This window comes from Halyomorpha halys, unplaced genomic scaffold (genome assembly GCF_000696795.3).
Source record: "Halyomorpha halys isolate HHAL.00 unplaced genomic scaffold, Hhal_1.1 Scaffold81.1, whole genome shotgun sequence".
Lineage (NCBI taxonomy): Eukaryota > Metazoa > Arthropoda > Insecta > Hemiptera > Pentatomidae > Halyomorpha > Halyomorpha halys.
Genome location: NW_027115240.1, coordinates 606,622 through 621,088, shown reverse-complemented (window position 1 = coordinate 621,088; position 14,467 = coordinate 606,622).

The window sequence follows — 14,467 nt, the reverse complement described above, 5'->3', positions numbered from 1 at the left end:
ATTAAATACTTTAAACAAAAAAATTAAAGGACAAATGATTTTATAAAAATATTAGCTATAATCTTGGAAATAAAATGTATTTGTTATATATATTTGACTTGTTTATCATGAATTAAAATGATTTACACTATGTTAAAAAGTGATATTTTGTAAAAGTTTATTTATTTTAGGCAAATTTGTTATTATTATTGTTTCTTAGTGCCTCTGTATGTTACATTACAAAGAACTTTTTTTAAATACAATATACAAATTTTAAAAATTAATATCTTGCTCTTAAGCAAAAATTTGTATTATTTACTCACTATTAAAACAGATCAAATAAAAAAAATCAAATAAAAAAAAAATACGCACAATTTTTATTTGAAGTAGCCTGAATGATAGTAAAAACACAAATTGAAATAAATTAAGCAGAAAAAGTACACAGTGATCTCATTCAATATTTATTTCTGAACTTTTACATACAGTTTCTTTTTGTATAAAAATATTGTAATAATATAACATTTAAAAGTGGATGTTAACTCTAGCTAGATGTAGATGTAGAAAGTAAATAATTTTTATTTCATTCATCAAGTATTAATTCATAGACTGAAACATATTTAAAAAAAAAAAAAGCCAAAAACATTACTGACGACTAAGTTTTGACGATCCATCTTATCACATCAAAAAATATTTCATTTATAATTGATGTGGATGATTTCTATTTGTATTTGTTTATTTTGTTTCATATACATAAAATTAAAAAAAAATCTTTTATGTAATCTACTATAAACAGTTGCAATATCATTTTATATTAATTACAAATTGTTGGAACTATAATGCTTTGTTTTTATTGTTTTATAAATTGAATTATTACAATTTATATATATAATCACATTGTATAAAATTCATCAATAATTTTCAGATTTATTATTGGTTATTAATAAGCAACTCTAAAAACAAAATTATTTAGACTTATATTTCATGTCCTCTGCTCATTCTAAGATATCTCCACAAAAATCATACTTTCATCTATGTATTAGTATGCTGTAAATAGCTTTTATAGCAATTCAAGATTGTGATTCCATATTAAACTTATCTGGTAACAAGGGCATATGAGAAATTGTCAATGTTTGTTAATAACACTAACATTTTCAGACTATTTTTTTATTTCTTCTATGAACACATACATTTAAGCATGTTAATATGTATGTGTATATTAGTGGCTTATTTGATTCTTGCAATTAACAAGATAAATCAATGGATTTGTGTGATTTTATGAGATGAATCTAACGATATAAAAAGTGATATTAATACAAAAAATAAATTAAAATTTAAAAAAATATTGGACTGTTCTTAACTGCTTTATGTAATTATCCCATATACTTCTTCCATTACTGTTACTGAAACTATTAACTAATCATGATGTGAATCATAAACTATTATCTTTTAATACTGAAGTTTCAGTAAATGTTATAGGCTCTCTTCTATTTAATGCATCCTGAGTCAAATATATAAACTAAATAGTGTAACTTTAGAGAGTATTTGAATTTAGATTCTGAAATGATTTTAAAATTATGTTTATAGTAAATGATATTATAAAAAAAAGTTTGTGAATGATTCCTGAAAGAGGAACAGTTATGCAGAGCATTTAATATTTAGAAATACATAGCATGGTTATGGAAGATGTAATGTTTATAGCTTAATTAATGTCTTTTGTTAATTATTTAAGATATGAAAATAAAATATTGTAAAAATATTTATAACTTATAAAAATAGATCATTACTTTTTTTTTTTTTTTTTTTTTTTACCATTCTTCTACATGTATGAACTGTAGTTATTTTTTATGATATCATTAGGTGACTATCTTAAGACTTAATTCTGAAATATTGTCATATTTTTGTTTTTGTACACAGGCTTTACATGACTGTGTAACAATGTAAATGGTACTTTTTAGTCTTTCCAAAAACTGTGGAAAATTGTGTATGGCAAAAATAATGAAGTACCTCTTTTGAAAGTAAGTTATTATTATACAGATACAACTTATTTCGTAACATGAAACGGCTCTATATTTGAAATTGCTACAAGTTATCTCATATGATCCATTGTACTAATATTTAGATAATATTATATGTTTAGAAGTTAAGTTCATTTACTTGTAATATATTTTTATTTAGTTGTAAGAAAATTCTTTTTTATTTAATAAAAAAAGCTAATTAATGTAAGAAAGAATAAGTTGTTATGAGAGTTATGCTCTTGAATGATCATGTTTTCATAGTTGCCAAAAGTTCATATTTTTGTATGTAGTAGTTATTCTGTTATTGTATCAAAAGTTTATACAATATACATTTAAAGATATAATGAACCATATTTTTATCGGTTATATATTATGTTAAATGGTTCATGCGCTATTTTAGTGGGTAGATTTGTGATTTTTTTTTCATTTCAAGTAATATCATTTATGCTGCAATAATGGTTTTGTAGCAATAATATAATTAATTATAACATGTCTTTCTTTACAAATCTGTTGAGTTTTTCTTTTTTTTTTTTTTTTTTTTTGTTATGTGAAATATTTACAATTTAAAAACTAAAATAAAGACCTTCAAAGTTTATTTATGAATGCTTAAGTAATTAGAATTGAGCCTTTAAAATCTAATTTCATAATTTTCTAATAGAAATTTTTATTCAGCTTATAACTCTGAAACTTATTCTCTCAGAATGTCAATTCTATTATTAATGATTTTCATTGTATTGCAACAGCAGGTTGAAAAGTTTCACCATATTAAATAAGAAACTTTCTATTTAAAATAATAAAAAAAAAAAAACTGATTTACAAAGTACTTTAAAGAATTACATGATATGATAATCCTTTGATTAGACTTTTGTTTTTATTAAAAAACAGGTGTTTTGGTTTTTTAAATGTTTAACTTATTTTGCTTGTAGTTGTAGAAATAATAAAGTGATTTTCTACTTTAGATTGTAAAAATTCTAATATAAATTTAGAAAATCATTGAAACCTAGCCCATGGAATTATAAATTTCATTTAACTTTTGAATGATTGTTGAAACACTAAAATATTATTATTTAGTTATGTAAAGTGAATATTAGAAATTATGGTTTATGACATATTGATGAACTTGTTAGAATCATATTTCTTTTCAATTTTACTTATTTCTATTCTGTTGAAATTTAAACGGCACAACTTAAAATATAAATCACTTAAGCCTTATAGGCTTTTATGTGGCAATACATAAGTATAAATAAAGAATTTTTTAAATAGTCGAGTACAAATGGTATTTATACAAATAAACCTTACTCAAAATTGAATGTAAGATGTAGAATTTAGAGATGGATTGCTAATTAAATTATTAACTGCTTCTTAGATTGAAAAATAATAGCTGTACAAACAAAGTATATTATCTTCTTTGGAGGTATGAGATAGTTGAAGCATAAAAGTGTAAAAACCTTTTTATGTTGCGACTAGATTTGATGGTTCAATTAGCAATCTTAGAGATGAACTGACTGCTGTACTATTTAGTATTCAGTTTTCTTTCAATTTTTATTTCACATAAGTGCTAAATTAGCAGCCCTAGGTAATCCCTGGGCTATTTGATATTTAGCCATTTCATTTTTAATTGTTATTCCCTAAATGATTTTAATGAGTTGAAGATAGTTGACCGTAGATAAATAGGAGAAGATGGTTGGGGGTGCGGTTAGCAGAAAAACACAAATAAACAAAATAATATTTATTCGTGCTGATGTTTTGACTGATTTTCAGGTCTTTGTTAAGGCTATAAAAAAAAAGAAGAGATAACAACCATCATTCAGAGAAACATAAAAATAAAATAAATAATAAACTAACAAATTTGGAAATACGCATAACAATGAGTTAAAAGTATAAACTATTTGATTAATAACCATACAATTAGACAGTAGTAGTAATATTTCATTTTATATTATTATCAATCTACTACTGTCTAATTCCATGGTTATTAATCAAATAGTTTATATTTTCAATTTGTTGTAATGTATATTTCCAAATTTGTTAGTCTATTATTTATGTTATTTTTATGTTTCTCTGAATGATCGTTGTTATATATTTTTGTTTTTATAGCCCTAATGAAGACCTGGAAATCAGGTCAAAACATCGGGACAAATAAATAATCTTTTTTTTTTTTTTGTGTTTATCTGCTGACTGCACCCCTCAACCAACTTTTCCACTTAAATAATTTTAATTTTATTCTTATGAGGAAGTTACTTATCTTTATAATAATAAAATATAAAGAATAGAAGCTTTTTCAAATAAAATAATCGGTTATTTTGAAATATTACTGTTTACAAACAGATATTTTTAATGTAACAGTTTTGCACATCTAATTCGAGTTATAATAGCTTTTTAAAATCATAACTCCAAAATATCACTCTAGAGTTATACAACTTTTAACAATAAAAGAACACATCAGCAACTAAAAACATCTAAATAGGGTAAAATAAGTCAGGAAAGTGCATTTTTATAGCCAGAGCATAACAGATTTTTTAAAATAGTTATTGTCATCTTAAAGTACAAAGCTCTAGCCGAAAACTACATGTTTTTTCCCTTTAAGTGGCCCACAATTAGATATGACAATTTTATGCTATATAGAGCAAATTTATGGATTAGTCTTAATAGTACCAATATTTTGAAATCACTAAAGTTTAAGCTTAGGTCTCGCACTTATCCCATAAACTTATTGTGTTGAAGTAAGAGCGAATTTGAAAAAAGGGGCAAGTGTGGACTTATAGTTTTAATATATTCATGAAAATTTTTGAGGTTAATAAACTTCCAATTTGAATGTAATTTATTTTAAATTAACATATTGTAGCACGTTTCGGGACCACTTCAGTGGTATTCATGTACTTTAAACCTACAAACAACAATAATCCACCATAATAACAATCCTCATCCATATGTATTATAATTCATACAATTATATTCACTTCATAATTAGTCAAAATTTGAATTTCATAAAGGAAATCATATCATATCTAAAAAAAAAAATAAATAAATTACATTCAAATTGGAAGTTTATTAACCTCAAAACATTTTTATGAATTGATTTACCAGACTTCCTAAAGAGAAAATCCAGAATAGTTTTAATATAATTTTCTTCCTAATGTAAATAAGTACACTTAGTTCAGAATAGTAGAAAAAATCTACCTTTTTGTTTCTTAAACCTCTTGATAAAAAATTTCAGTTTTATTCTTCATTTGACATCTGTAACACTATATCCTTCTTTTACTCCCTTGACTTAACAGATACAAGAATTTAAAAAACTCATTGTAATTTTGACTAATTTATAATGTTATTACTGTTTTGAAATTAAGAGGAAACAGGTTCATGCTCTTACCCTAATAGCCATTCAATTTAAATACAAGAAGAATGAAAGACATTTACACTCATATGTCATTTCTTTGGAGTGAGTAATTGTGCCAACAGTGGAATTTTTGAATATTTTTATTATAAAACGAAACAACTAATAATTTTCAAGGTATTCCTGTAGAGTGAAATAGTATGGTATACTAATTGATAAAGTTTCAAATCTCCATTATCAAGATTGAATTGTTGATAACCTACCAGAACCAAATTTTAGTCTGCACTTACATGCCCAAACTTGCCTTACATGCAGTCAGTGACTACACTAGATTCTTTAATATTTTCCCTTACTGATTTATAGTTATTTAAAATTACATATGGATATCTAAGGTTATATTGCAACTCAATACAATAATAATTTGAAGACATTAGTTATCATTATTAATGGATTTCTTTTATTAACTTTATATTTTAACCCATGATTTGTCCACAAGTGTTTATCTAAATAAACTAAAATAAATAATAATCTCATGATTCAGAATCAAAGTTGTATATTGTTTCAGTAGCCCTCGAGAAATTCAAAAATAATGTTTTACTATATCATCTAATGTTATTACTCTATTATAGATTACCAGTTAGCTCATTGTGTGCAAATATTTGGTACCTAATATAAGTGAAAATAATCCAAAAGTTTAAATTCAAATTTCAGAACAGATATTTTTCTGCAGTTTGATTGTTTCATTTTTTGTTCAATATTTTAGAAAAATACTGATAACTTTTGCCATTTTTTTAATATGTGAGCTTTGTTTAATGTGTGGACTGTTGGTTTGGTGGAATTGAGGATCAGATAGTGAAAGTATTCGGTGAATGAGGTTTTAGCAAAATTGATTTTGGATGATAAAGATGTTGAGAAAAATAAGTAAGAAATCTGTTGGAATAGGTAGGTTTGGTATATCAATCAGTGGATAAGAAGCCATTGGAATTCCTGATAAGGAGGTCAAGGAAAGGGAGATAATGATCAATTTCTCATCCAATGGTAATCTGAAGGTGAGGGTGATAGGAGTTAAAGATTTATAGGATTTCAGGGATTCTGTGAGGGTTAAGAACGAGAAAGATATTTCCTACCTATTTCTTGATAAACATAATGCCATGAGGAAATAAAGGTAATTTGGAGTCGAGGAGGTCATTGAGGACTATGTTAGAAATGTTAGGAGCAGGGAATTTCTCATGGCAAGTCCGAAAATCTGGTGGAATAACTTCTCATGAAAGGTCAGGTAACCAAATCTACAGTAGAGTTCTAGGCATTAAAGGTATGAAGTAAGGTTAAGGGTGGCATGAGGTTCAATGATTGTTCGGTTTTCTCTACAATATGAAGGGCTTTGTCAATAGGGATGTTAATAAAACAAATTTTAGCATAAAAGGCAGTTAGGATTAAGTTGTCTGAAATATGAAAGGATTGTAATTATTCTCTAAGGTGAAAGGAATTTCAGATATCGTAGGGATTATCATGGTTATAGGATTATATGGTTAAGAATTTGAAGGGAAGGGAGAAGGGATTTGTTATGTTAAGAAGAAGGTGCCATATTGGAAATAATAGGAAGGAGGTTTCCAATTTTATGGATTTCAGGGAGCTAATGAATTATAATATGAGATTACACTAGGTGGGACAGTTTATTTCATTAATCTCAAGAAGATTCTTTAGAAGTTTAATCAATGTTCCAAAAAACCTCATCCACTGATCAATTTCTCAATTTTTATAATAAGAATATAGTATGTCATACCTATTCTTTTATAAACTTCAATACATATGTAATTAAAATAATTAGCCATTAAATTTATCTATTTTTTACCTCCTACCTGGTCATTTCCGACATATGGGAGGAGGGGGCAAGGGTAAATGCTATAGGTATCCAACTTATTATAATCACAGTGGGAAAGTTGCCCTATAAGAAATTTTTTTTTTATTAAATTTATTTATTGATATTTACAACTGTACATAAAATACATCAAGTAAATTTGAGGAAATCATAATGGTATGGTATAAGTATTTAGAGAAACTACCCAATGGTAGCACTCTAAAAACATTTTTACAATATAAGGTCTCGAGGCCATCTTCTTTTCAGACGCCTCAGAGGATTGTCTGGAATAAAAGAGGAAGCAAGATTAGAAACTAATGGGTTTGAGTGGTTAGGGAGTTTATAATGGAAGGATTGATATCTGGTTCAATCTTCAGTCTTTTGTAATGAATTGGAAGTTTGGACCGTTTGTCTAGTAAGTGCTGTAATAGTCGAAATCGACGTGCAGTTTCCTGTCATTTCAGTCTTGTGTGAGAATTCCAAGTTAGTCGTTTGTCCATATGTTATCCAAGGTAGCGGATCTGTTCGACAGGGGTAGTAGTAACATCATTAAATGAAACTGTAGGGCAGTCAGTAGGTTTACGTCGAAGGGTAAAGGTGATTTGATGGGATTTGTTGGAATTTATTTTAATCCTCCAATTACAACACCAATCTTTGATGGCTGTGATATGGGATTGAAGAGTTTGGGATGCAATTAAAGGGTTACTATTTACAGCAAGCACACATATGTCATTGGCATACATGATGAGGATAGTGTTAGGATTGGTTGGGATGTTAGCTGTATAGATTGTTTAGAGGATGGGTCAAGGATACTACCCTGAGGAACACCAGCGGACTGAAAGAAGAGGGATGAATAGGAACCATTGTGGTTTACTTTAAATAATATGTCGATGAGAAAGGAACGAATAATGAGAAAGTATGTAGGAGGTAGGAATTTACGGAGTTTGTAAAGCAGTCCCGGTTGCCAGACTCGATCAAAAACCTGTTCTACATCGAAAAAGACTCCTGCGTAGTACATTCTGCATTCCAAAGAAGATGAGACAACGTCCACCACACGATGACATTTCCAAGAATTTAAAAGACAACCTGCTTAGGCCGCAATGAAACCGGCACTGTTGCAGAAATGAGGTTGTAAAGGTAACACCTTAACTTACTCAGCTGTAACAGTCTCAATACTTATTTATTAGCTTAGAGGCTAAATTACAGATGTAGCAATACAATATGATAGGATCAAATCCTATCCCCTACTTTCTAGATCTCACAGCCTCCCTGTGAGAGATGTTCTTCAGTAGGCTACTCATAGGTCTATAACAGGTCCCTTTGGTGGAAATTTGGCAGTACCTATGTTCAAACATTAGGATTCAAGGATTGTGTTTACCAGTTAATGAATCTGTTTAGATCCATGGTTTATAGCTATTCAGGATTAGCAGCCATACTAGGACAGATATTATATTTATTTCTCTAAAATAGACCATTCATAGATTAAATATCTCAGTGACTATTTGACATTCTGGAGAATAATGAAGCAGTTTCTGATTAAAAATATGATGTTAGGTCTTCACTCCTATGTCTGGTAGGGATGGTATTAGTACAAGACTTTGACGATTGGAGAAGACCAAGACCTGTAACTGGGTTTCAATGCTGTAGTAATATGTATGTATATAATGAAAGATAAAAAGATTTGGGTGATAGTCAAGAAAGATCACAAAATTGTAAAAAACTATTTATTGGTACCCTATGTTTCCACCCACATTGTATATCTTCATCAGTGCTTTCTTATCACTACCACTCATGGACGTAGCCAGTGAGGGGCAGGAGGGGATAGCTGTCTCCCCTAAAAGCAGTTAAAAATTATTAATAATTTATTAAAAATATATTTTTTTTCAAGCCAATACCAATTGTAATAACTTATAAAGCACTGTGACAATCATATATAATTTTCTTAAATTTTGGTTTCATTAGCCTTTTCTTTTATGAAATGTCACTACTTGATTGACTATGGATTGCTCCCCCCCCCCAATTTTGGTCCTGGGTACACCCTAGCTTCCACTCCTATTCTAAATTTTGATGAAGACCTGCAGTATGGGTTTAAACAAAGGCTATCAATGACTATTTTCTTACTATTTTGTGATCTTTCTTTATGGTGGGCCACCATCACCATGGGCCATCTCAAAGTTTGTAATAAGAATGTGATTAATAATTTACTTCAGTTAAATACTACTTAATATTTTTTCTTAAGAGTTAATGTTACATTTCTACACCAAACATCTTTACAGAATCTAGCAGATTATCTTTCAGTATATCCTAAATTCTTCTTTCCTTAGTTCTTATTTTTTCTCACTCTTCCATTTCATTTTTATTTATTTATTTTTTTCCTAACCTGAAAAATTAAAATGAAGCAGATAGAACAGATTTGTCAATAAAAAACCTCATAAATGGCTTGTAACAAGCATAACATACTGTCATGCTGGTATTTTTTTTGGTACATTGATTCTCAAGAGGAATGGACAAATTGTTAACATATTTGAGTGGTTTAAGCATAATAATGTAAATTGGTCATATTTTTGATAGAAAACATTTTAATAATATTAAAATTTGTAATAAGTATTACAAACTTAAAACATATCCTATTCTCATAAATTCTTGAAATGGGACAGAATGATATTAATACATTTAATCCTAAGACGTGTTTAAATAGAAAAATAGATACCATTTGTTTTAATCCAAAAGTAACATATTTTTTATGAATAAAATTTTGAAGTTATACATCATTATTAGATCATAGATTCATAGGAAGTAAAAATGTTTAGAATATGATTTTTGCTGAGTCTTATAAAAATTTACATGCTTAATACACATGAAATCCAATGGATTATAGTTTTTAATGACATTATGTGTGACAGAAGGAAAAAAAAAAAGGTCAAGAAAACAAGTAAATTTTTCATAAATTATAAGGTTTCTCCAACATTGGGTAAACTCATTTTATTTCCAGTGAGTTCAAAACTGGTCTGATTATTCAATTGTGTTTTACTGGGGATGGATGAGAATGATCCAAGAAAAATATACCAACACAATTAAAGAATATAAAATATTTTATATGTATTAAGTGTACCAAAGAGGTAGAAAAATTAACTGACCTCATTATAATTAAAATTTCACAGGAAATACATTTCAAACTTTTTTCTTTGAAAAACCTTGTTTGCCTACTAGTCATGAATTTAATGATATTACAACAGCCTACTACTGGAGGTGAATAGCCTACAAAGTGTGGTTAGCATTCTGCAAGGATTTAAGGCGCGAACTCACAAAACTCGCTGATGGTACGTGGTTTGTAGGTTGAATCTGCACCATGTCCTGTCAATTCATCTCCTGATCAGTTATCCTAACCTCACTAAATGGGTATTACTTGAGACCTTCTAATGCTAGGGGACCTTACCTCATAAATTGGTACCTGGACATATTTACTTTTTAAAAATATAAGCTTTTCCAATAAAAAAAAATAAAAATTTGTTTCCTATTAATAGGAACAATTTTTTTCTTTCATATATTTTTCTTGTAATTTTTCATCTTCACCCAAAATAATCTTATCCTCACTTGTAAATTCCCTATCAGTAGCATATTTTGTTTACCTAATTCTCGTTTAAAATTGTTTTTGTTTTTTTCCTAACTAGTTTATATTTGTTTTATATTCTATTAATTGTTTATATAATTCTAAAATAATCAAATGATCCTGTTTTGGGACACTATTGTAAATATACCATTTTCTCTGTAGTAAATTAAGCAAATAATTTGTTTTCACTTGGTTTTTTCTATACCTAGCAAGCGACAATTTTGATTTACAACATTTTTGGAGAGCAATATTCCTTTAACCATTTATAATACTGAATGGGTGGTTACTGTGAAGAAAAAGGGACCCACATAAATAAATTTCTAGAAGATTATTTATTGACCGTGTGTATAGATGAATGGAATATGGTCCGGGTGCGGTCAAAAAAACTCAAATAGTAAATGATTATACTATTTTTATTGAGCCAACGTTTCGCCCCACATTGGGCTTCGTCAGGGCTAAAAAAGATACAAACACTTGACATAGTTACAAAAAAAAGAAAAAAACATAAGTGGAAAATAACAGGGGTACACAGTGAAAAGTAAAATACAATAAGAAAAATTAAAGGTTGTAAAAGGTACACTTGTACTTTAATGTACAACATTGTAAAAAAAATATTTAAATTAGGTAAACAATAAATGGTAATATACATAATAGGGGGAGAAGAGATATGTACAAAATTATAAAAAAAATAATAATATAAAATACAGACTGCATCTCCCTTACATATCGACACATTTTGAACATAATAAAACCCTCATAATACTTCTTTTCACTTTGTTCTGCATTTCAGAAGCCCACTTTCTTGTCATATCTTTTATTTTTGTTTCTCTAAATTCTCACCATTTATTTAATTATTTTTATATTTACTATCCTTCCTGTTTCATTTATATTCATGTATCTTATGTTTTAATTTATATTCATGTGTTACCTTCTTAAGTGTACTTATATTAATTACTTTATTATTAATTTTCTATTATAATTAACACTTCTATGTATCCCCACTCATTTGGTATATTGTCCTTCTTAATCACTTACACATATTATATCCCATTTTTTTATGAATCCATTTCTTTAATTCTTTGTTTTTCTATCTATGAGTTTTTTTTTTAATTTTATTAGATTTTTTTATTTTTTATATAATTTTGTAAATATCTCTTCTCCCCCTCTATTATGTATATTACCATTTATTGTTTACCTAATTTAAATATTTTTTTTACTAAGTTTACTTTAAAATTATTTTCATTATTGTGGCGTCCTAAACTGCCATCCCCACTCCTCCCAATACAAACGGCTCACTCTGACTTTGACTCCTGTCAAAACAGGAATGAATTCTGTCTCATCATCTGATTTTATTCTTTTCCTTTTTCATCTCTTAATTTGTACTTTCTTTAATAATTCTTCTCTTATTTTATCTCTTATCTATCTGTTACTATTACCCTTTTCATTTACTGTTTACAATCTTTAATTTTTCTTATTATATTTTACTTTTCATTGTATACCCCTGTTATTTTCCACTTATGTTTTTTTCTTTTTTTTGTAACTATGTCGAGTGTTTGTATCTTTTTTAGCCCTGAAGAAGCCCTGCAAGATGGGACAAAACGTTGGCTCAATAAAAATAGTATAATCATTTACTATTTGAGTTTTTTTGACTGCACCTGGACCATATTCTATTCATAAATAAATTTTAACATACCAAAAACTACTGGTACTGGTACTGGTATTTGGTATTTGGTAGGGGGAACAAGTCCAGCAAGTGGGCCTAGTGGTCTTTTTTGCCAACCCATGGCGGCTACCTGAGTTGCTGCCGCGTACTAACCAAGATGGGAGTGCCAAGATTCATTCCTTGGGATTGCCAAAAAAATGGATTGCCCCAGGTGGGAATTGAACCCACAACATTCCGAAACGGAGCGCACTGGGACCTGCGCCCCCACCCGCACGGCCGTCATGTCCCTTACCAAAAACTAAAAATATACATATTTTTTAGGCCTATAAAATCCTGGACTTAACTCTTGATTTTGAAACAATACCAATTTACTTATTTTTTAATGTATATTAGTTTTTATTGTTGAGAAATTACCTTTTTAGTTAGTGAATAATGCCAATTCATTAAATTATTTTGAGATTCATAGCTAAATCTTTCTATAAAAAATTAATTATAAAATTTTAATTAATTTTTAATTTCAATTAATAATTTATTAATTTACATGAAAAAGAATAATTATTTTTTTTTTTTTCGACAAAAAGTGGGAAGATTCCACTCATATCCTAAAAATGAATTTTTGTTTTTTATTCTAAAGAAATTTTGATTGATAGTTAATAATTTAAAAATGAATTCCACTAAAAAAAGAAACAACAATAAAAAATTTCATAATAATCTTTTTATATTGGTAATTTTTTCTAATCAATTTTTCAATGAATTTTACTAAATAAATCAAAATTTAGTAACATACGATTTTCTAAAAAAGCTATGAAAGGGTAGTTCATATAAAAATTTGACAAAACTGATCTTACAAAATTTTACAATAAACAAAATTGTAAATGTTTCAAGAAATATAGCAGATTGGGTTAAGTGGTTAAATTAAAAAAAATAATGATAATTAAAAAAACAGGCATTTACTTTATTTGGCTATATTACATAACTCTTTACATAATTTGTGGCAAAACCAGACATGCTATTATGTAAATAAAACAATCCAAACAATCATCATAATTATTATAGAAATGAGAAGGATAAAGTCTGAAATGTTTACATATAGATAAAAAATGTTTATTAAGTAGCATCATTAACACCCATTAATATGTGTATGTTTCATTATGATTTACATAAGAGTAATATTATTTGGTCAGGCAAGGAAAATTTGCAATAATCCTCTATAGTTCAAACAGAAACACTTTACTGTTCGACATAATACTGACATTTCTCAAGATGCAATAATAAAGAAATACATACACATTTATACTTAGAAACATATACACAAAACTCGGGCACATATACATAAACATATGCTTACTCATTTACATATTTATTTACACAGCAGAACATCCTTTAAAATACAAGAATTTTTATTTCATCTGATAGAATACTCTAGGAAATAGATTTACTACGAGTAAAAACAGTGAGTAAATATACTTTACCACTCAAGGTTTTCACTAATATAAAACATTTTAAATCAACGATCAATACATTCATTATTTTTAAATTTATTTATTTTTTGAAAAGATTTTAAAATATTGGCACTAAACAACTATTTGGTATTTTTATAAATTTTTTTGTAGATAATAAATACATTTATTCCACAATGATATTCAATTTTATACAGAGCATATTATAGGAGTAACACACAAGGTAACTTATAGAACATTAACATAAATACATGCATAAGTATATAAAATTATTTACACAGAAATAGTTACATATGCTATGATAAAAATAAAAGTGTAATTTCAAAACATAAATTTTATCATTTTATAAATTAATATCTATACATACTACATACATTTATTTGTTATATATTGAAAATAAAAGAGACAATAACTTCATTTTTACTTTAATTAAAAAGAGCAGGTTAGTTCATCATTTCAATGAATGATGAAATAGTTCAATCAATTGACAAATATTATTTTTCAATTTTATATATGTATACACACACACACATAAGAAATATACATAT